The sequence below is a fragment of the Lithobates pipiens genome, unplaced genomic scaffold, assembly GCF_037356315.1.
Source record: "Lithobates pipiens isolate NorthernLeopardFrog02 unplaced genomic scaffold, aLitPip1_a1.2 Scaffold_27, whole genome shotgun sequence".
Classification (NCBI taxonomy): domain Eukaryota; kingdom Metazoa; phylum Chordata; class Amphibia; order Anura; family Ranidae; genus Lithobates; species Lithobates pipiens.
Window position 1 is genome coordinate 11,311,058 of NW_027507788.1, and position 22,280 is coordinate 11,333,337.

Genomic DNA, 22,280 nt, shown 5'->3' on the forward strand with positions numbered 1-22,280 from the left:
CACTTATACGAGTGTCACCATCAGAGTTCTACCTTCACAACTGGTGCCCCTTCAAAGTCCACCCTTAATTCATAGACTTTTAGTATGGCTGGGAACCTGGAGAGCCTGGGAGCGTAGCCTTAAGAGCAGGCGGAAACAAAGCAGGCCTGGAAGATAGAGGTGATGTCATCCTTTTCATGGTGTGGCAAGCAGGTGATTGGTTGACAGGATGCTGGTGGTTTTAGCAGCCTCTGATGGTACAATCACAGTGGAGCCGGGGTGGGGGTGGGGGGACCTGTGCTGGAAAACAGGGGAGGAGTTGTGGATGTTGGGAAGAAACAGAGACCATGGGCTAACCTGAAAAGCTGTGTGAGGCCAAGACCCTAGCTGAGGGTCAAATCTTGCAGTGGGCTGTATTTGGCCAATGGGCTATAGTTTTGAGACCCCTAATCTAAAATTTGTATTTAAGGGCTAATAAATTACCCCCAACAGATAATAAATACCGGTACAAAAAAGAGTAACAAGGTGCTCTTTTTTTTGGATTCCCTTTCAAATTCGGATTCTGAGCCTGACATAAATTATGAGCCAGTCCTCAGTAGTGGAACACTGACAGACTCAGAGGAGGAAAATAGTCTGCCCACCAAACAAAGGCGTTCTGGTGAGGAGTCAATGGCATCCACCAGCACTGCAGTGCCATCCACCAACACCGCAGTGCCATCCACCAACACTGCAGTGCCATCCACCAACACCGCAGTGCCATCCACCAACACTGCAGTGCCATCCACCAGCACCGCAGTACCTCGGCAAGAATGGCCAAGTACCAGTGGGGGGGTCACCTCAGCCCCAAAGGGTTGGGACCCATGCCAGCCTTCCCTATGCCCTTCAGAACACCTTGTGGCTTCCTCCTAATTCAGAAGAAGCTAACGTTCCCCCTTTCACTGCCCAGCTAGGAGACCAAGTGGACAATTTTTCCCAATCAATTTTTTTTATTTGATTTTTACGGAGGACATGTTAGCATTAATTGTGGCCCAGTGCAGCCTGTATGCACAACAATTTATTTTGAAAAATCCAACATCCTATTATGCCCGTCCATACGAGTGGAGAGACCTAACAGTGGAGGAGTTGAAGGTTTTTTTGGGCCTCACATTTTGTATAGGACTCACAAAAAAATAATATTTTTTAAGTGTTATTTTTGCTATGTAAATGTTATGTGTTGGAAATATCTTACAAACTGACAACTTTGAGTAAAAATAAAAAGAATTACATTTTTTTCCACATTTTCCAAAAACTTCTGGAAAAAAATGAACCACTTAAAAGACTCATTATGCCTCATAAATTATATGTTGGGGTGTTTGCTTTCCAAAATGGAGTCATTTTGTGGGCATATCCATCGTCCTGGTGCTCCAGGCCTTCAAAAGTGTAATAGGTGGTTGAGAAATGAGATGTGTAATTTATGCTCCTAGAAGGCCTGAAGGTGCTACTTCAATGTTGGGCCTCTGTATGTGGCCAGCCTGTGTAAAAGTCTCACACATGTGGTATCGTTATACTCAGAAGTAGTAGTAGAATGTATTTTGGTGTGTTATTTTTGCTATGTAAATGCTATGTGTTGGAAATATCTTATAAACGGACAAATTTGTGTAAGAAAAACGCATTTTCGTTTTTTTTCCCCACATTTTCCAAAAACTTCTGGAAAAAATAAACTGTTCAAAAGACTCATAATGCCTAGTATGATTATACGTTGGGGTGTTAGCTTTCCAAAATGGTGTCATTTTGTGGGCATTTCCATTGTACTCGTGCTCCAGAGCCTTCAAAAGTGTAATAGGTGGATGAGAAATTAGATGTGTCATTTATGCTCCTGGAACGCCTGAATGTGCTACTTCAATGTTGGGCCTCTGTATGTGACCAACCCATGAAAAGTCTCACACATGTGGTATCGTTATACTCAGGAGGAGTAGCAGAATGGATTTTGGGGTGTTATTTTTGCTATATAAATGCTATGTGTTGGAAATATCTTAGAAACGGACAACTTTGTGTAAAAAAAAAGCCTTTTCCACACCACTCCTCAGCCCAGCAATAGGCACACATTTCCCTCAGCTCCACAATAGTTCCCCCCTCCCTCCTCTCTCCTGAGGCCTCCTATCGTCCCTTTTTTTTCTTTTTCTCTTTCTTTCTCTGTCCTCTATCTCAACTCAGGTTACTATTAAATTATCACTCAGTCTGCGGCTACCACTTGGCTGTCTTCTTCAAACTGGGAGAATCCCAGCTAGTCCAGCCCTCCAACTGGGCTCGTCCAGAAAGGCCTGGCTGATGCACCAGGGGAGGCGGGGTGGACTCCTCAGCTTACATAGTATGATCCCATTAGGGGTGCCAGGGGAGGAGGAAAACCCACTACTCCAGGGGCCTGGCCCTGAGTTGGACCTCAGGGTCAGGTATGCCAGTTAGACAGCCCCCCCCCAACTACACATAATGTTGGAACAGTTAGACAAGTTACCAGACTGTATAATTTTTGTACTGTTTATCCGGGGGCCTTCCCCCTGGAGATTTGTTACATTTATTGATTCAACGTGTTTGTGCATATTAACGATAAAAACATGCTACAAAGAAAAAAAAGGGGACTTTTGGACTTTATAGGCACTGGTACAAAGAACTAGTTGAGGTTGATTAAAAAGATATAATTTGATATATACCTTTCCCTATCTAATTTTGTTCTCTCTAAACAATGAAAAGTAAAAAAAAATGTGTTTTCATTTTTTGTTCCACATTTCCCAAAAACTTCTGGAAAAAAATGAACCATTCAAAAGACTCATTACGCCTCATAGATTATACGTTGGGGTGTTAGCTTTCCAAAATGGGGTCATTTTGTGAGCGTTTCCATTGTCCTAGTGCTCTAGGGCTTTTAAAAGTGTAATAGGTAATAAGTGTAATAGGTGGTTGAGAAATGAGATTATTTATTTATCATTTATGCTCCTAGAACGTCTGAAGGTGCTACTTCAGTGTTGGGCCTCTGTATGTGGCCTCTGTATTTGGCCAGCCTGTGTAAAAGTCTCACACATGTGGTATTGTTATACTCAGGAGGAGTAGCAGAATGTATTTTGGGGTGTTATTTTTGCTATGTAAATGCTATGTGTTGGAAATTGGAAATATCTTATAAATGGACAACTTTGTGTAAAAAAAATGCGTTTTCATTTTTTGTTCCACATTTTCCAAAAACTTCTGTTAGCTTTCCCAAATGGGGTCATTTTTAGGGCGTTTCCATTGTCTTGGTGCTCCAGGGCCTTCAAAAGTGTAATAGGTAGTCAACAAGTTAGATGTGTAATTTATGCTCCTTGAACACCTGATGGTGCTCCCTGAATGTTGGGCCTCTGTATGTGACCAGGTAGTGAAAAAGTCCCACACATTTGGTATCATAATACTCAAGAGGAGTAGCAGAATGTATTTTGGGGTGTCATTTGTGGTATGCACATTCCATGTGAGAGAAATAAGCTATTACAATGACAATTTTGTGAAAAAAATATAAAAAATAAAATCTTAATTATGCAAAGAATTGTGGGGAAAAATGATAACAAATAACCCACCATGCCTCTTAATAAATACCTTGGAATATCTACTTTCCAAAAAAGGGGTCACTTGGGGGGGGGGCATTTATACTTTTCTGGCTTGTTAGGGTCTCAAGAAATGACCACCAGTACATCAGATGTGATCAATTTTTTTTTATGATTTGGACCATAGCTTATAGACTAGTTTCACACAGACCACATACTATCCACTAATTTGGATTAATTTTTACCAAAGATATGTAGCAGTATAAATTGTGGCCAACATTTATGAAGAAAAAATGCTAATTTGCTAAATTTTAAATGTGTTTTTTTCCAAATTTTCATTTTTTTTTCATTTATAGCGCAAAAAATAAAAAAACCCAGAGGTGATCAAAGACCACCAAATGAAAGCTCTATTTGTATGAAAAAAAGGACAAAAATAATCATTTGGGTACAGTGTTGCATGACTGAGTAATTGTCATTCAAAGTGTGAGAGCATTGAAAGCTGAAAATTGGGCAGGAGGGGGGTTTAAGTGCCCAGTAAGCAAATGATTGATACGGGGTGATTTCACCCCTTTCCTGCCCAGGCCAATTTTCAGCTCTCAGTGCTGTGACACTTTGAATGACAATTACGCAGTCATGCAACACTGTACTCATAAGACATTTTTTAGCATTTATTTTACACAAATAGAGCTTTCTTTTGGTGGTATTTAATCACCACTGGGATTTTTTTTTTTTTTTTTGCTAAATAAGTAAAAATAGACTGAAAGTTAAAAATCACTTTTCTTTGTTTCTGGTATAACATTTTGCACTTAATTATCTTTCTTCATAAATTTAGGCCAAACTGTAGTCTACATTTCCTTGATGAAAATAACCCAAATCAGTGTTTATTATTTGGTCTGTAAGAAAGTTATAGGTTCCACAAACTTTTGTGTGTATATATATATATATATATATATATATATATATATATATATATATATATATATATTTATTTATATATATATATATATATATATATATATATATATATACAATCCTGATGTACTTACGGCTCATTTATCGAGGCTCTAAAATTCCAGTACAGTACAAATATTCCCCAAATTAAGTTCAAGGTATTTAGTAAGAGGCATGGTGAGTTTTTCGAAGTTGTATTTTTTTTTTGGGCGCAATTTTTTGGAAAATTAAGAAATTAAGAAATTAAAAATATATATATTTTTATCACAATTTTATTTTTTCAAATACTGTCACCAGTTCCGTACAGCGTCATCATGCAAATGGTGTGACAGTGATCTATTTCTTTAATTTTCATTACATTATTTTATCACACTGAGACCAGAGCAATACAGTGTTACCATAATAACACTGCACTACTCTGGGGAAGTGATCAGGATTTTTTTTTATTTTTTATTTACACACTATGATGGCTTGTAACGGTAAATTTGAATTTCATTTTTAGCTTTATAATGAAAAGACCACATCTTATTTCAATGTCTCTGTTCAGGATAAAAAAAAAAATATATATATATATATATTTTATACCACTTTCACATGTTTACAAGGCCAATCTTAACTGCTTTCCTAAAAAAAATGTTTTTTTTTTAATTTTTAGAGCTCAATGGATAACACTCAGATTAGGGAGACAGCTGAACAGGTCATAGGAGTGACTCCTCCCCCCCCAACAACACTCCGGCCTTGGTTTTTCTTAGGTAAGACCAAAAGGAGATTCAATTAGAGAGAGATGAGCCGAAAGAAATCAGTTTCTGCTTTCTCTTTAGAAAACCCTCATAGTGTTCAATGACACCAGTCTCATTCAGTAAAAAAATGTAATATTTTAAATAAATCATAAAAAATCAATCAATAAATGTATGTGTTTAGTCATCTATAAATGCATTGAAAGCTCAGGACACATTTCAGCAGGATGTACGGGTCTTTTATTGGTAGACAGCTGGTATGTACAATAATTTCTCATGTGCCGTACACGAGTTTGTGCCGCTGTTGGGCACTGGCGTTAGACGCAGATTATTTGCGGCATTTCTGTAATTTAATTTGGACAATCTTCCGGGCGGACGCAGGGGCCGCTCTGTCCGTCTCGAAAGATGTATGGTTTCACGCAGAAGCAGCTGTGTACTGCTTGCTTTGTGCAGATTCTCGATCCTTCTTGATAGTTTTGACAGTTGTTCTCACAGGCGCTCGCATAATCAAGACGCTGGTGATCGTACTTGCACTCTATATATGCGGACAAAACAGCGCCTGTTACTTGACTGCTAAAGCAAAAACATTGATTTATTGTGAGACAGTTTATAGTAACATTCACAAGCATATGCATGAACCCCCCCCCCATCTGCTTATATTAGTGGGTTAGAACCCCAGTGTGGTTTTTACTGCTATCGCGGGCTATGCTACAGAGTACAGTCTTATTTTACTATCACCTTTAGATCTACCATCAACTATGTAGTATAAGGGCCCGTCTGATTGGGTACAAATGAACCACTTCCTGCCAGTAGGGTGTACATGGATCATGGATGTCCTCCAGTTTTAGTAGACCTACCGGCATCATTGTGATATCAATCTTTTCAGCGATCCTTAACACTCTGACTTGCTAATTGGCCACTCGATCACTTCTACGGGTGGCAAAAGGGGGTCCCACCCCCCTCCCACTGCTGCCTCTCCCGGGCTCTCTGGTCCAATCATGGAGGGCAGGAGCCATGTGGCCAGCGGCGGGGGCTGCCCTGTACAGAGCGAGAGGAACTGACATCGTTCCCCTCTCTCTGTAACCCTCGAAACCGAGAATGAGGAGTAGTACGTCACTTCCGGTTCCGCCCGTTCATTTACCTGCCCACCAGCGGCCCGGTAGGTAGCCGATCAGACCGATCGGTGTCCGATTGGCTACATGGGAGGCCAGAGGAGAGATTTGGGGTCTAATAGACCCCAAATCTCTCCAAAAAGAGGACTTGTTTTGGCCCATGCTATCACAAGGGATGTTGTTCATAGCAATAGCAATAAAGTTTGTACAAAACAAAAGTGGAAAAAAAAATATTTTTGTATAAAATAAATAATCATATATATATATATATATATATATATATATATATATATATATATATATATATATATATATATATATATATATATATATATATATAGCTATATCTATAGATAGATAGATAGATATCTAAAAATTAAAGTGGCCATGTCCCACCGTGCTTTTGCACAAATGCATACTCTCGCACGCATATGTAAACGGCAATTGAACCACACATGTGAAGTATTGGGCTAAATTTTGCGTTTTGTTTTTTTCCCAAAAAAATTGTCTTTGAAAAACCGCTGTGCAAATACCATGGGTCATAAAAAACTGCAACACCCACATTTTATTTTATTGGTTCTCTGCTAAAATATATACATATATATATTTATATATATAAATATATATATATATATATATATATATATATATATATATAAAATATGTGGGAGTTTTAAGTAATTTTCCAGCCGAAAAAGGAAGTTTGGGGAAATCTTTCTTAAAGAGCCCTTAATAGCAGTATATATATATATAAAAAATACATTCTTATATACTGTTTTTTTTTTATTGTTATTTTGGTTTGGAAAAAAAAAAAGAAGAAAAACATAAATTAGCAAAAAAAATACACAAAATAAACAAAAACACTGAGAACAAAAACATTCAGGTGACATTTAAAGCCATTTAAACCCTTCAATTTTATCTTCACAATTGAAAATAAACCATCAATTAGCAACAAATAGCAGTATAAAAAAAATCTAAAGAAAAAAAAAATATTTTTATTGTTATTTTGATTTGGGGGAAAAAAAACATCAATTAGCAAAACAATACACAAAATAAACAAAAACACTCAGAACAAAAACATTCAGGTGACATTTAAAGACATTTTAACCACTCAATTTTATCTTCCCAATTGAAAAAACAAAAAAATAAAACATCAATTAGCAACAAAATACACAAAATAAACAAACAAAGACTCTTTTAGAACAAAAGCATTCAGGTGATATTTAAAGACTTTGCAACACCCTTAATTTTATCTTCCCAATTGAAAAAAAACCCCATAAATTAGCAACACAAAATGCATCAATTAGCAACAAAAAAAATACATTAATTAGTAACAAAATACACAAAATAAACAAACTAAAACACTCAGAGCAAAAACATTCAGCTGACAATTAAAGACATTACAACCCCCTTAATTTTATCTTCCCAATTAAAAAACCCATCAATTATCAACAAAATACACAAAATAAACAAAAACACTCAGAACAAAACTATTCAGGTGATATTTAAAGATGTTGAAACCCCCTAATTTTATCTTCCCAATTGAAAAAAAAAAATACATAGATTAGCAACAAAAAAAATGCATCAATTACTAACAAAAAAAATGTAATTAGTAACAAAATACACAAAATAAACAAACAAAAACACTCAAAACAAAAACATTTAGGTGATATAGACTTTACAACCCCCTTAAAGTGATTATAAAGTCTTGTTTGTTTTTCCATAAAAATAACAAACATGTTATACTTACCTGCCCTGTGCATTTGGTTTTGCACAGAGCAGCCCGGATCCTCCTCTTCTTGGGTCCCTCCTCGGCTCTCCTGGCCTCTCCCTCTCTTTGAGTGCCCCCCACAGCAATCAGCTTGCTATGGGTGCACCCGAGCCGAGCCACTGCTCCATGTATCCGCTAACTGACTTTGACATCAGCGGGAGCCAATGACGCTTCTGCTGTGTCTCTGTGAATGAAGAGGGGAGTCCCGGAAGGCCGAGGCAGTCCTGACATCGCTGGATCAAGAGGGGGCTCGGGTAAGTATTAGGGGGGCTGCTGCACACAGAAAGCTTTTTATCTTAAGCCAGAACCACTTTAATTGTCTCTTCCCTATTGAATTTTGCTGAAATTTAGAAATGGCAAAATTTCTCTGAGACATCAGAAATCTGTCAATATCAGATTGATTGTTGACCTCTGGAAGATTTGTCCCCCTTCATGACCAGGCCGCTTTTCTTTTTTTTTTTTTTGCAAAACAGCACTGCGTTATTTTAAATGACAATTGCCCAAATAAAATATATGTTGTTTTTTTCCCCACAAATAAAGCTTTCTTTTGGTAGTATTTGATCACCACTGATTTTTTATTTTTTTTTATATATATATATATATATATATATATATATTTTACTTTCTGCTATAAAACCTATTCAATGCAAAAAAAGAATAATTTATATCTGGAATTTTTATTTTTTTATATACTAGTAAGTAATGGCGGCGATCAGCATCTTATTGCGGGACTGCGATATTGTGGCAGACAATCGGACACTAACTGACACTTTTTTTTCTTTGTGTGTTAACCGGTGACACTCATAAAGTGATCAGTACTAAAAGCATGCACTTAGAAGAAAAAAGAGAAGAGGAGCACTTGGTTATCCAATAAGGTAAGTATATCTGTATTTTATTTGGAGTTTCAGCAATAAAAAAAGGCCAACGTGTTTCGGGGGACTAAAGAACCCCCCTTCATCAGGGCTGCTAGTAGAAATTACTGTGAAATGGTGTGGAGGGTGTCTTTGGCACATAAATCTGGACTGTTAGATAGCCACAGTGCTGCCTCTGAATGCATAGCCAGCACTGTGGATATCTATGCCCTTGTACACACGGTTGGACATACCGACAACCAAATCCATCGGATTTTGTCCGACGGATTTTGTCCGAAACTGTTGCATACACAGGGTCAGACGAAGTTGTCGGAAAATCCGATCGTTCAGAACGTGATGACGTTATTTCGTTACGACGGGACTACGTTCACGCTAGTAGCCAATAGCTTTGGTGTAGGAATTTGATCTGAGCATGCGTGGCACTTTGTCCGATCGGAATTCTCTACACATGATCGGAGTATGTCCGATCGGAGCATTTTGTCAGAAAATATTTCCGGCAAGTTGGAAAATTTGGTCCGACGGATATTCCGACGGAAACAGTCCGATGGAGACCACACACAGTCGGAATATCCAACAAAACGGTCCGATCGGACACATTCTGTCGGAATCTCCGACCGTGTGTACAAGGGCTAACATCTAACGTATAATAGTTACAAATTATTTGAAATAATGAATGCCGCATCTAAACAAATAGAACGGAACAATATAGTAATAAATAATAATATTAATAAAAAGTTTTTATTATTATTGTTGTTATTTATTATTATTATTTTGTTATGTTCCATTTGTTTAGATTTTAGCATTCGTTATTTTGGATAATTCATAACTTCGGATAAATTCCTATTTGTTACATTCACTAACAGCCAAATTTGAAAGGAAATCCCAATACCTATAATTTAATAGTTAGTAATAGTTAAGTAATTATTAGTTAGTTATTTTGATTTTCAAGTTTTTGGGTTTTTTGGATTTCCGAATTTTCGAATTTAAGAATATTCGTAAAAATTTGACAAACGGGTTTTCGTTCATTTGGATATTTCCTGAATAAACGAATTTGTTGAAATCTGATAAAAAAAACAAAAAAAACAAATTCGGAAACAAAACGAATTGCGCATGTCTAGTTTGCACCACGCAATGTGCGGTATAGCCGCAAACGCCTGAGTGAGAGCAATTATTTTAGCACTAGACCTCCTCAGTAACTCTAAACTGATAACCTGTAGAAATATTTAAATGGTCGCCTACTGAGATTTTTAAGTACCGCAGTATAGCGCCATTCCACGCGCGTGCCATGTTAGGTATCTATTTACTCTGTGTAACATCATTTTTCATATTAACCACTTCCCACCCGGCCAATGCACATATACGGCCGGGTGGGCGCCGTCTACTTCTGATAGGACGTTCAGGAACGTCCTTCAGAAGGAGCGGGTTCGCGCGCGCGCATGCCCGCGCGGCGGCGCGGTCCCGATGTGCTCGTGTCACCCGGACACGGCACATCTCAGATCGGCAGGAAGGCTCTGTGATTGGCCCTCCTGACAGCCGTCATGTGATGTAAACAAACAGCCGGTTGCTAGGCAATCGGCTCCTCCTCTCCTCACACAGAAGTCATCGCTGAGGAGAGGAGAGCAGATCGCTGATGATCAGTGAGTATGAGCTGTTTTTTACAGCTTTTTACTCACTTTTTACTCACTGATCACCAGTCTAGTGTAAATACACAACACACCACACAGTATAAACACAGTCCCCACATATGTCCCCAAAACATACATGTCCCCAAATAATAAAAACACATGTCCCTAATAATAAAAACATGTCCCCCACATATGTCCCACTAAAATCACATGTCCCAATGATTATGTGAACACATATGTACGTGATCACCTGCACACATATGTACATGATCATTTGCGTACATATGTCCGTGATCACACAAACCAATTATTATACACTTAACGGAATTTTTTTTACCAAAAACATGTAGCAGAATACATTTTGGCTTAAATTTATGACAAAATTAGATTTTATTGGATTTCTTTTAAAATAGAAAAAAGAAAATATTGTTTTTTTTCCAAATTTCCGCTTTTTTTTGCGCTTATATTGCAAAAAATAAAAAACGGAGTGGTGAATAAATAACACCAAAATAAAGCTCTATTTGTGCAAACAAAATGATAAAATTTTTATTTGGGTACAGTGTGTCACTGAAAGCGCGAGAGCGATGAAAGCTGAAAATTGGGCTGGGAAGGAAGGGGGCGAAAGTGCCCTGTATTGAAGTGGTTAACCGGTTCCCGACCAGCGCACGACGATGATGTACGTCGACAGAATGGCACGGGCAGGCATATTGGCGTACAGGTACGTCCAATATTCAATGCCTCCCTGCCATCGGGAGCGCGCCGCCGGCGGCGCGCTCCCCCGCTGGTCGGGTCCCCCGTGAGTCCGGTCGCGGGACCCGCAGACTCGATCGCTGCGGGCATCCCCGCGATCGTCTCACGGGATGGCTGAATGGAGGAAATGCCGTGTAAACAGCATTTGTCCATTCTGCCTAGCAACTAGTGATGTCCATGTGATTGGACCAGAGATCAGTGTTCACTAAATGAAAGCCCAACCCCCCCACAGTTAGTAACACACCCCTAGGAACACTTAACCCCTACACTGCCACCCACTGGTTAACCACTTCACTGCCAGTGTCATTTACACAGGAATCAGTGCATTTATATAGCAGTGATTACTGTATAAATGACAATGGTCCCAAAAATGTGTCAAAAATGTCCGATGGGTCCCCCACAATGTCGCAGTTACAATAAAAATCGCTGATCGCCGCCATTACTAGTAAAAAAAATAATAATAAAAAATTATTAATAAAAATGCTTTAAAACTATCCCTATTTTGTAAACGCTATAACTTTTGCGCAAAACCAATCAATAATCGCTTATTGCGTTTTTTTTTACCAAAAATATGTAGAAGAATACGTATCGGCCTAAACTGAGGGAAAAAAAAATTTTTTTGATATATATTTTTGGGGGATATTTATTATAACAAAAAGTAAAAAATAATGCGTTTTTTTCAAAATTGTCGCTCTATTTTTGTTTATAGCGCAAAAAAATAAAAACCGCAGGGGTGATCAAATACCACCAAAAGAAAGCTCTATCTGTGGGAAAAAAGGACGTCAATTTTGTTTGGAAGCCACGTCGCACGACCGCGCAATTGTCAGTTAAAGCGACGCAGTGCCGAATCGCAAAAAGTGGTCTGGTCTTTGACCAGCAAAATGGTCCGGTCTGTAAGTGGTTAAACAAAAAAATTGGCGAATATATAATAATTTTTTTTTTTTTTTACTTGTAAACCACAAATGTCAAAAAAAGGCCCGGTCCTTAAGTGGTTAAGTTGCTGATCCCGAATTGTATTTATATGATTTAATCTGAAAGTTCAGTTGGATTTTTATGCAGTCTTTAGTTGTATCCGGTGATTGCCGCAAATTCCTATTGTGACTCCGCTGCCTGCTGACTTACCGTTCCCTTGTCTAGCCTGGCACACCGCAATCAGAGCTGGAATGAGAGACAGAAGAAAAGGGTTTAATTAGTTCTGAATGAGGACAATGTGTACAATTACTTTTTATTCTATAACCTCGCCAATTTTATTTGTTGACTATTCTTTAAATATGTGTGATATTTAGGTATGTAGCGTTTAGGTCACACCGTCTGTAATGTTTCTGTCTAGGTAGATTATGAGATAAAGCCAGTCCACCCCAAAATTATATTTCAGATATGGGGGGGGTCCCCATGGGGGTTCCCCCAGATATAACAGGAGTTAAACAGCTCTGCCACATAGCACAATCCTGTCTGGCAGGGCAGAAGACCTGATTTTTCTCTGCTGAAGTTCAGTAACGCTTATGCCGCGTACACACTCCACCGGACTTTCCCCCAGACTAGGTTTCCTACGGTCTTCGGCGGAGTTCCGACAGACTTCCGAATGAATGGACTTGCCCACACACGAACAGAGTAAGTCCGTTAGTTTTGAGCGTGATGACGTAAGACGGGCCCAAAAAAGGAAGTTCAATAGCCAGTAGCTGCCCTTGCGTCGTATTTGGTCCGTTGGACCAGCACACAGGCGAACGGTTTTCCCGATAGGGATTGAGTCCGTCGGACAGATTTGAAACATGTTCTATTTCTAGGTCCGCCTGATTTTTTTATATGAAAAAAGATCGAATTAGCCCACACACGCGATCATAATATCCGACGGACTGATTCCGTCGGACTTTGTCTGCCGGAAAGTCCGGTTGTGTTTACGCGGCATAACAGGTCTTGTCCCTCCCCCAACCTGTGATTGGAGAGCGAAAGGAGAAACAGCAGACCAATGAGCTCATCTCTCTCTCTCTCTCTCTCTCTCTGATTGGCTCCTTTATTCATATTAAATACAATAAAGACCAAAAATACTCTTTCTTTCTAATTTTCTTTAACCACTTCAGCCCCGGGAAGGATTTTACCCCCTTTCTGACCAGAGCACTTTTTGCTTTTTGCGATTCGGCACTGCGTCATTTTAACTGACGATTGCGCGGTCATCCAATGTTGCACCCAAACAAGATTGACGTTCTTTTTTTTCCCCACAAATAGAGATTTCTTTTGGTGGTATTTGATCGCCTCTGCGGTTTTTATTTTTTGCGCCGTAAACAAAATAAAAAGCGTAAATGTTAAAAATAATAATATAATATAATAATAAATATCCCCCCCAAAAATATATATATAAAAAAATAGTTTTCTCAGTTTAGGCCGATATGTATTCTTCTACATATTTTTGGTACAAAAAAAAAAAAAAAATCCATAGGGCCAGTTCACACCATGGTAATAGAAAAGCAGTCCGGATGCGTTCCAGGTGCTTTTCTGCATGCGCGTTTTTGATGTGTTCCAGTGCTTTTTTGATGCGTTTTTGATGCAGTCCAGTGCGTTTTTCCCCCTCTTTTTTCTTAGGGCCAGTTCACACCATAGAAACGCAGTCCAGATGCGTTCCAGGTGCTTTTCTGCATGCCAGTTTTTGATGCGTTCCAGTGTGTTTTTTGATGCATTTTTGGTGCGTATGTGATGCAGTCCAGTGCTTCCCCCCCTCTTTTTTCTTAACCTTAAATAAGGACAAGTGTGTTGCAGTGCGTTTTTGGTGCACTTAGGTGCATTTTTTGATGCATTTTACAACGTTCCAGTACAGTCCAGTGCAGAAAAAATGCAGCATGTTCTACTTTTTTTTCTGGAATTGGAATGCACTGGAACTGACCACACTGGTGTGAACTATGCCATTGAAAACCATATAGCCTACTCACCATGAGTTTTTGATGCAGAAAAAAACGCCCTGGACTGCAAGTGGTGTGAGCTGGCCCTTAAACTTAAGGGCAGTTCACACCAGATGCATTTCCATGCAGTTCCGTTTTTTCTGCACCAATACAGTCAGTTCCGATCAGTTTCCGGTCAGTTTCTGTTACTGACCAGAAACAGACTGTATGGTGTGAACTAGAGCCATTGGAATACATGAAAAACACTGTGCATGCATTTTCAGTACAGAAAAAAAGCACACAGAACTGGGCAGAACTGCGTCTGGCTACGTCTGGTGTGAACTGGCCCTAAATAAGGACAAACGTGTTGCAGTGCATTTTTGGTGCATTTAGGGGTGTTCCAGTGCGTTCTTGATGCATTTTACTGCGTTCCAGTACAGTCCAGTGCAGAAAAAAAGCAGCGTGTTCTACTTTTCTGGAACTGGAACGCACTGGAACTGCAAGCACTGGTGTGAACTATGCCATTGAAAACCATATAACCTACTTTCCATGCGTTTTTTATGCATGTTTTGTGAACTGGCCCTATGCGTATATTGATTGGTTTGCTCAAAAATTATAGCATCTGCAAAATAGGGGATAGATTGATAGCATTTTTATTATAATTTTTTTTTTATTAGTAATGGCGGTGATCTGTGATTTTTATTGCAACTGCGACATTATGGAGGACCCAGCGGACACTTTTGACACTATTTTGGGGCCATTGTCATTTATACAGCGATCAGTGCTATAAAAATGCACTGATTACTGTGTAAAGGTCACTGGCAGGGAAGGGGCTAACACTAGGGGGGCGATCAAGGGGTTAAGTGTGTTCCCTGATTGTGTGTTCTAGCTGTGGGGGGGAGGGGACTGACTAGAGAGGATGACAGATCATGGTTGCTAGCTATTAGGAACTCACAATCTGTCTCTCTTCACAGAACAAACAGGGATTTGTATGTTTACACACAACACTAGGGGGCGATCAAGGTGTTAAGTGTGTCCTAGGGAGGTGTTCTAACTGTGGGGGGGTGGGCTTCCAGTCACATGACCTCGATCACTGCTCCCGATGACAGGGAACAGTAGATCTCTGTCATGTTACTAGGCAGAACAGGGAAATGCCTTGTTTACAAAGGCATTTCCCCGTTCTTCCGCTCTGTGTCACGATCGCGGGACACCGGTGGACATCGAGTCCTCGGGACTCGTGGGCACGTTCACGGACACGTTCACAGATACGGAAAATGCAGCGGGCGTGCGCGTGCCCACCATGCTGCGATTTAAAGGGGACATACCTGTACGCCCATTTGCCCAGCCGTGCCATTATGCCGACGTACATCGTCGTGCACTGGTCGGCTAGTGGTAATACAAACCTATCACCTGAGCGGTGTACAGTAATTAGTAATATCATTTTAACTGCTTAAGGACCACCTCCTGCACATTTACGTCGGCAGAATGGCAAGGCTGGGCACAATCGCGTACCTGTACGTGGCTCTTTAAGTGCCCAGCCGTGGGTCGGGAGCGCGCCGCCGCAGCGCACTCGCAATCTGGTCCTGACCTCCATGACCATGGCCGCAGGACCAGTGGACCCGATCGCCGCTGGTGTCCTGCGATCGGGTCACAGAGCTAAAGAACGAGGAGAAGTCTGTGTAAGCAAACCTCTCTCCGTGCTTCCTAGTGTGGCTGTCACCGATTGTCTGTTCCCTGATATAGGGAAAGACGATCAGTAAACGTCACATGCCAAGCCACGCCCCCAACAGTAAAAAAAAACACACGTCACACTTAACCCCTCCCACCCCTAGTAGTTAACTCCTTCACTGCCAGTGTCATTTACACAGGAATCACTGCATTTAAATAGCACTGATTGCTGTATAAATGACAATGGTCCCAAAAATTTGTCAAAAATGTCCGATGTGTCCGCCATAATGTCGCAGTCACAATAAAAATCGCTGATCGCCGCCATTACTAGTAAAAAAAAATATTAATAAAAATGCTATAAAACTATCCCCTATTTTGTAAATGCTATAACTTTTGCGCAAACTAATTGCGATTTTTTTTTAAACCAAAAATATGTAGAAGAATATGTATCGGCCTAAACTGAGGGACAAAAAAACTTTTTTTATATATTTTTTGGGGATATTTATTATAGCAAAAAGTAAAAAAAGATTGAATTTTTTTCAAAATTGTCACTCATTTTTTGTTTATAGCGCAAAAAATAAAAACCGCAGAGGTGATCGATCAAATACCACCAAAAGAAAGCTCTATTTGTGGGAAAAAAAGGACGCCAATTTTGTTTGGGAGCCATGTCGCACGACCGCGCAATTGTCAGTTAAACCGACGCAGTGCCGAATCGCAAAAAGGGGCCTGGTCCTTTGGCTGCAAATTGGTCCGGGGCTTAAGTGGTTAAACGGTAAAAAGATTTCTTGTCTGAGTGCTCACTCACCCATCGTGACAATGAGAAGCATGCTGGTGACTCTCATCTTTCTGGTTTGAGGTTCCTATAATTGAAAAAAAAAAATTGATATTAAATCAGCCTCTGGAAACAAAAGTTGCCCTTTGATAACCTTCTAAATGTTTCCATTTAATGGAATTTGCATAATATTCTGATGTTGCCCTGTCTCTGTTGTTTGTCAATCAATGTCATTGTTATACTTTATAATTCTCTACTTGTAGCAGACCTAAGAAGGTAACAAACCCAAAAGCAAACATTTATTATATTCCCACTTTTCCACTTGATTCGAATACGAATAAACAAAATGAATTCCGAAAACGAATTAAACGGATCAAACCAATTTAACGAAACAAATTTATGTAAATAACGGATTGAAACGAAACAAAGCAAATGTTTTCATTCTTACTTTATATAGATCTTTAACCACTTGCTTACTGGGCACTTAAACCCCCCTCCTGCCCAGGCCAATTTTCAGCTTTCAGCGCCGTCGCACTTTGAATGACAATTGCGCGGTCATACAACACTGTACCCAAATTACATTTTTATCATTTTTTTTCACACAAATGGAGCTTTCTTTCGGTGGTATTTAATTACCATTTGGGTTTTTATTTTTTGCTAAACAAACAAAACAAAAGACCGACATTTAAAAAAAAAAAAAAAAAACATGTTTCATAGTTTGTTATAAAATTTTGCAAATGGGTAATTTTTCTCCTTAATTGATATTCGCTGATGAGGCTGCACTGATGGGCACTGATGGGCTGCACTGATGGGCACAGATAAGGCGACACTGACAGACACAGATAAGGTGACACTGATGGACACTGATAAGATGGCACTGATGGGTCCCGATGGGTGGCGCTGATCGGTGAAACTGATAGGTGGCACTGATGAGTGGCAATGAAGGTTGGCATTGATTGGTGTCACAGATGAGTGACACTGACAGATGGCACAGATAAGGCAACACTGATAGGCACCGATAAGATGGCATTGATGGGCGCTGATAAGATGATACTGATGGGCCGATGGGTGGCACTGATGGGTAACACTGATGGGTGGCACTGATGAGTGGCACTGATGGGTGGCAATGATAGGTGGCACTGATGGACACTGGTAGTTGGCACTGATGGGCACTGGTAGGTGGCACTGGTAGGTGGTATTGATAGGCAGCACTGGTAATGATGCACTGATTAATTTATAGGCAGCACTGTGGGCACTGATAGGTGGCACTGTGAGGTGGCACTGATAGGTGGCACTGTGGGGTGACACTGTGGACATTGATGGGTGGTACTGTGGGCACTGGTAGATGGCACTGGTGGGCACTGGTAGGTGGCGCTGATGGGCACTGGTAGGTACTACACGATCGGGACCTATGTTCCTCTCGCAGCCGCCGGTGATCAGCTTGCTTTCCTCCTCACGCTATCAGCGTGCGGAGGAAAAATAGCTGATTACCGGCTTTTTTTACATCACATGATCAGCTGTCATTGGCTGACAGCTGATCACGTAGTAAGGGGTCAGGACCGACCCCGAGGGGGGTGCACAGGCCGCTTGAGCTTGGGAGGACGTCCAGGGATGCCCTCCCGGCAAATGAAGTCCGTGTTGTTGCCGTCGTTCGGCTATAGCGCAGACGGCAAGTGGTTAAAGGTACAACAATAACCTTATTATAAGTTGGTTTAATCGTTGTTAAATGCAAAACTCTGATTCCTCCTGTAGTGAATTGTATTGTAACTGTACTGTCTGCCCTCACATTGTAAAGTGCTGTACAAACTGTTGGCGCTATATAAATCCTAAATAATAATAAAAACAATACATGTAATATATACAATATATAATAATATTACCAATCATTTTTTTTCTACTCTGTTCCACCCGGTGATCTGGGCAGTAACACACCTCTTGTATTAGAGATCATCCCCACTCTGGATGAAGGAGCACAGGGGGCACCTTTGGACCCCCAAGGGGCACCTTTGGTCCCCCCCACTCTGGATGAAGGAGCACAGGGGGCACCTTTGGACAGCGGCATTGTCAGTCCTGAGGGGGGGGGAGTTCTGAATGTCCTAGCAGACTTAGACACACAAACAAACTGAAGCCAAACTCCAGCTCATGCTGACGTTACATAATCATTACACTAACAGTTGACATCTCCCAGATAGCAACCAATCGTGCTGCAAGTTTGAAAATGGCATGCTAAGCTATTGCTAGACCTGCTTCACAAGTTTGTTGCATAATTGCAGCAAGTCCGCATTACATGACTCCAGATCGACTTTCTTTGCAAACATTCTGCAAGTTCTGGTTCAGTTTTTGTTGTGCAATAGTCCTCCCACCACAGGGGGGCACTGTGGCTGAATTTGTATGCTGTAGACTTCCATAGCTCTTGCTGTAGCCTCACCACTGCAACTTTGCTCTTGCTAGAGACTTACCATGCAAATTTTCTACAAATTGTCTTCTAAAACTAACCAGTGAAAATGTGCAGCTAGTTAATAGACTTACAGTTAAGTTACCCTTGCTATCTGGTTATTTATTCATGTCTAGATACGAAGGATAATTTGCCACAAATTTGTGGCAGTGTTGAATTGTAAGTCTTGTTAACTTGCCGTCACTGATCTCTGCTCACTGTGAGCGGGAGCAGAGATTAGTGATGTGTCACACATAGCCACACCCCATCCACAGTTAGTAACACCCCCCAGGACACACTTAACCCCTACACTGCCCCCCTAGTGGATAACCCCTTCACTTCCAGTGTCATTTACACAGGAATCAATGCATTTAAATAGCACTGATTGCTGTATAAATGACAATGGTCCCAAAAATGCATTAAAAATGTCTGATGTGTCTGCCATAATGTCGCAGTCACAATAAAAATCACTGATTACTGGTAAAAAAAAATAATATAATGAATAAAAATGCCATAAAATGATCTCCTATTTTGTAAACACTATAACTTTTGTGCAAACTAATCAATAAACGCTTATTGCGATTTTTATTACCAAAAATATGTAGAAGAATACGTATCGGCCTAAACTGAGGGAAAAAAAAAATTAAAAAAAAGAATTAAAAAAAGAAAAAAAAAAGAATTGGGGATATTTATTATAGCAAAAAGTACAAAATATTGTGTTTTTTTTTTTGTTTAGGGCCAGTTCAGACCACATGCAGTCCAGTGGATTTTTTTTTTCTGCATTAAAAACGCATGGAAAGTAGGGTATATGGTTTTCAATGGCATAGTTCACACCAGTGCTTGCAGTTCCAGTACATTCCAGTTCCCCCCCAAAAAAAAGTACAACATGCTGCATTTTTTCCTGCACTGGAGTGTACTGGAACACTGTAAAATGGATCAAAAATGCACTGAAACGCACCGGAATGCACCTGAATGCACCAAAAAAATACACTGCAACACACTTAGCCATATTTAAGGTTAAGAAAAAAGAGTGGGGAAAAGAGCACTGCACTGCATCAAAAGTGCATCAAAAATGCATCAAAAACACACTGGAACGCCCCACAATGCACCTAAATGCACCAAAAACGCACTGCAAAACATTTAGAATTATTTAGGGCCAGTTCACACCAGATGCAGTTCCATTCAGTTCTGTGCGCTTTTTTTCTGCACAAAATGCATGCACAGTGTTTTTCATGTATTCCAATGGCTCTAATTCACACCATGCAGTCAGTTTCCGGTGCAAAAACTGACCAGAGAGCCATTGGAATACATGGAAAACACTGTGCATGCATTTTTAGTGAAGAAAAAAAAGCACACGGAACTGAACGGAACTGCATCTGGTGTGAACTGGCCCTTAAGGTTAAGAAAAAAGAGGGGGGGGGAAAAGCACTAGACTGCATCAAAAACACACCAAAAACACATCAAAAATGCATCAAGAACGCGCATGCAGAAAATCACCTGGAATGCATCCGGACTGTGTTTCTATGGTGTGAACTGGCCCTTATAGCGCAAAAAAACTCCCCAAAAAAAGGCAGAGGTGTTTAAATACCACCAAAAGAAAGCTCTATTTGTTGGGGGGGGGGGGAGGGACATCAATTTTGTTTGGGTACAGCGTCGCACGATCGTGCTATTGTCAGTTAAAGCGACACAGTGCCGTATCGCAAAAAAATGCTCTGGTCATTGAGCAGCCAAATCTTCCGGGGCTGAAGTGGTTAAAGTGTATTTTTTCCACCCCCAAAAAAAAACTGCGTTTGAAAAAAAGCTTTGCAGAAACGATGTGAAAATTGCAACGACAGTCATTTTATTCTCTAGGGTCTCTGCTAAAAAAAAAATATATATATATATATATATATATATATATATATATATATATATATATATATATATATATAATGTTTGGGGGTTCTAAGTGATTTTCCAGCACAAAATACAGATTTTTACTTGTAAACGACAAATGTCAGAAAAAGGGGTGGGTCCTTGTTAATTGTTACAAATTACTGAGTTTCTTTTTATGAATATTTTCTTAGAAATAAAGTTACTCTGTTTTTTTTTTTTTTGTCTATTAAAAATAACAGAATTATATCTACACATTCTTGTGACTTGTTACATTGTTTCCAGTTATTATAGAATAAAATCTCAGACAGGAAAATATCTATATTGTCATAGAGAACAATGGGGAGATAAATAAAGAATATCTCATATTGGTGGAAGGGTTTGTACCTGAAGGTGAGTGTGTACTTACAGTCCCCGAGTGATGTTCTCTCTGTCCCTCCAGATAGGAAAATAAAAACCATGATTTTATGTTAGAGGTGAGGGGGGGGGGGGGGTCCAGCTCAAATGGGGCGTGATAAATGATTTGCAAGTTCATTGGGCGATTTGTGTCTCTGAATATGGGGAGGGGTAAAAATGTAATTCTATCTACCTTTATGTATAATTTGAAGATAGAAAACATTTTCTTTTTTTTTTTCTTTTTTTTATGAATGTAAGGTAAGACAGAAGCTGTAAGCCCTTGTACACACGGTCAGACAAATTTGTCGGAAAATCCGATCGTTCGTAACGTGATGACGTTATTTAGTTACGACGGGACTACGCTCAGGCTAGTAGCCAATAGCTTTGGTCTAGGAATTTGATCTGAGCATGCGTGGCACTTTGTCCGATCGGAATTCTCTACAAACGATCGGACAAAGTCCGATCGGATCAAGTTGTCAGAAAATTTTTATATCCAACTCTCAAACTTTGTTGGTCGGACATTCCGACGGAAAAAGTCCGATGAAGCCCACACACGGTCGGATTATCCGACAATGCGGCCCGATCTGACTTTTTCCGTCGGAATGTCCGACCGTGTGTACAAGGGCTTAGACATGTGCAGAACGAAAAAAAAAAAAAAGGTTTTGTTTCCATTCGTTATTTACAGAATTGTGTTTATTTAAATTTGTTTAATTAATTTAATTTGTTTTCGGATTTAATTTCGTTTATTCTTTTTCAAATCAATTCAAATTTTTCTCATTCGGATCGATTCGAAAAGTTTTCAAATCAAATTTCAAATAGATTTCTAATTTTCAAAGAGAATAAAATAAAATAGAAAATAAGGAATTAGAATATTTTTTTTCTTCTATTCTATTGATAAATTTTCTATTCTATTTTATTCTATTTGGAAA

General features: G+C 39.7%; 1 long non-coding RNA gene across 1 annotated transcript; it reads right to left on the reverse strand.

Moving 5' to 3' along the window:
* Positions 1 to 5,426: 5,426 nt before the first annotated feature.
* On the reverse strand, positions 5,427 to 21,418 carry LOC143933084 (uncharacterized). Its single transcript, XR_013263002.1, has 4 exons — positions 21,365 to 21,418; positions 16,683 to 16,737; positions 12,462 to 12,497; positions 5,427 to 5,744 (listed from the first exon to the last, which is right to left on the reverse strand). It is a non-coding gene; the product is annotated as an uncharacterized LOC143933084 (long non-coding RNA).
* Positions 21,419 to 22,280: the final 862 nt, after the last annotated feature.